The sequence below is a fragment of the Triticum urartu genome, chromosome 3 (assembly GCF_003073215.2).
Source record: "Triticum urartu cultivar G1812 chromosome 3, Tu2.1, whole genome shotgun sequence".
In the NCBI taxonomy this organism is placed as follows: Eukaryota; Viridiplantae; Streptophyta; class Magnoliopsida; order Poales; family Poaceae; genus Triticum; species Triticum urartu.
This window is the reverse complement of record NC_053024.1, coordinates 62,611,209-62,614,287: the sequence shown is the minus strand read 5'-3', so window position 1 is coordinate 62,614,287 and position 3,079 is coordinate 62,611,209.

The window sequence follows — 3,079 nt, the reverse complement described above, 5'->3', positions numbered from 1 at the left end:
CAAGGTAACAACCTCAAGTCCACAGTATCAATTTTATTGGAAAAATTTCAACAATTACTATTGGAGGTTTTGAATTTCCTCTTCCTGCTGTCAAGAAGAAATATGATATTCTTATAGTTGGGGATGTGCATATCCCCATTGAGGTAACCTAGTGTTATTCAAAAATTCTCTGGTTTCATGTTATTCGAGATGAGTTTGTTAACAAGACCTGATCAACCTTGTTAGTGGATTCCTTTTGATGAGAATGAGATGGATGTATTTAGAAAACACGACTCTCTGTACCCTCTTTTTACTTTCTGTTATTTATATTAAATAAAGAAAAAATATTATTTTTCTATCTGTTTTCTGAATTATCCATGCAATAAAAAATACCCCAAAAATAAAAGTTCTCCAAATGCCCTGAAATTTATATATGATTTTCCTAGAATATTTGAGAATATCTGGCACTGAGAACACAGCAAGGGGAGCAAGCACCTGGCCACAAGGGTCCAGGGCGCGCCCCCTGCCTCGTGGGCCCATGCTGGCTCCCCTCCACTTATTCCAGCTACCACACACTCCTTCCTCCCAAAAAAATCACTAGCCAGCTCAAACCTGAGTTTAAGCTCATCTTGCTGCCATTTTCGATCTCCTAGCTCAAAGCTCCATTCACAAAACTGCTTTGGTGGATTGTTCTTTGGTATGTGACTCCTCCAATGGTCCAATTAGTTTTTGTTCTAGTGCTTTATCTATTGCAATTTTTTTGCTTCTTAGGTGACCCTGTTCTTGAGCTTGCATGTCAAATTTATGTGGCCAAAAGTAGTTTTAATGCATGATATTGCCTCTAGGCACTTGTAGGAGTAGTTGCTGTCAATTTTGTTGAGTTTGGTTCACTTTTATTTTGAGTTACTAAAAATTTCAGAAAAAGATGAAGAGATTTTTGAGGGGCTCATCGAGCCGAAGCTCGAAGGATAAACAAAGTGAAGAGAACAAGAAGCCTAAGTATAATCTCCCTCGCACCGCGGAGGTCCGGCCGTGTGAATGGCCTTGTGATAATTTCTTGAGAGCAGCCGAGATTTATGACGATTTCTATGAATTGGCTGAGAATGCAGGCCTCACTGCCTTCCTCCACGACTAACACGAAAATTATCTCTTAATCACCAATATCTTTGTGCAAAACTTTCATTTCCATGCTAGGAGCTCACCACCTTTGGTGGAATTTTATTTATATGATGAGCATAAGGAAATGTCACTTCGTGATTTCTGTCGGATTTGTTTGATCCCTTTTGAGGGCAGTGTAGAGGAACCACATCATGACGATGTGGAAGGGTTTGTTGATACAATTGCTGTAGGGGAAACGAGGAAGGTTTCCGATGCAAGAATTACTAGCATACATTTTCCTGTTTTATGATACTTTGCAATATTTGCTAGTAGATGCTTAATTGGTCGCGGAAACTGTGGCAACCTTAGTGCCCCTAACATTGTTATTTTGTGCCATGCCTTGTTCCGTGATGACACATTTAGTATGGGCGCTATTGTTGCAAAGCGGTTAAATCTTAACCATACTAAGGGCCCCATCTTGGGAGGTATCTTTTCCTCGCGCCTCGTTGCACATTTTAATATACCTATTAGGCATTATGAGAAGTAAGAGAAGTTGCTGCCTCCTGTTTTTCTAGACTATAAGAGTATGGTAGCACATGATTTTATCGTTAAGAACAAGGAAAAGATGCTTAAGTACAAGCTGATATTTGATAAAAAATCACCCTGAGACTATTACTTTGCCTACTCCTTCCTTGTTTGACTTATTTGCAGGCAAGTACCTTGTTCCGTCGGAGGCCATTCACGCCTACCGAAACCCCACACCATCTACAGAGCTAGAGCCGGAACCACAATTTGATCCTCACCGGCAGTCTGTTTATCAGTGGAATCCGGAAGAGATCGCCAACCAGTGGCACCGGGGGGATCCTTCTCAGTATGACCCCAGCTATAACTTTGGATATCCGCCAGGCCAGCTGTGGCCATAGAGCAACTTAGGCCAAAAGCCTAAGCTTGGGGGAGTACGTATTTCTCACCGACATTACATTCCTGCTCACACACTCATGCTAGTTGTCGGTGCTCATACTTTTTCATTGTAATATCCATGCTAGTTTATTTTCCTTTTTATTTCTTTCTTCTTGTGTGTTTGATAAACCTTAAGAAAAAACAAAAAATTAGTTGTAGCTTTTAGCTAGTTTACTTTTCATGATGTAGTAGTAGTTAAAAAGAAAACCCAAAAAGATTTCTCGTTCTTCTTTTGCTTGTTGGGAGCTTTCCCGTGTATATAGTTTTATTTATTTTCTTGTTCTTTGGGGGTCGAGAGGAGAAGACCATAATGAAAATGTTGAGTGGCTCTCATATGCATTAGTGTTGATCTAACAAAGAGCACATATTATCTTGTCTTCTCTCTAGACTTGAATGCTTGCAGATTCTAGCTTAGTCCAATGCACGTGCACTATTATTAGTATCCACACTATTCGTTCATGCAAGTGAAAGGCAATAATGATGATTATATGATGAACTTATTGAGATGAGAAAAGCTGGTATGAACTCTCCCTCTCTTGTTTTTGTAAATATGATTAGTTCGCCGTTCCTGGTCAGCCTATTATGAAAGAAACATATTTGCAATGACAATTAGAGATTGTAGTTGCTTATGACGTGCTTAATTATCTAGGAGCTTATAATGGTTTACCTTGCGTGCCAACATGCTATTAAAATGGTTGTGATGTCGTATGATAGGGTGGTATCCACTTTTGAACAATTCGAGTGGCTTGACTTGGCACATGTTCACGCATGTAGTTGAAACAAAATCAACATAGCCTCTACGATATTTATGTTCATGGTGCATTATATCCTACTCATGCTTGCATTCGGTGTCGATTAATTTTAATGCATGTTCATGACTATTGTCGCTCTCTATCTGGTCGCTTCCCAGTCTTTTTCTAGCCTTCACTTGTACTAAGCGGGAATACTGCTTGTGCATCCAATTCCATAAACCCCAAAGTTGTTCCATATGAGTCCACCATACCTACCTATATACGGTATCTATCTGTCGTTCCAAGTAAAT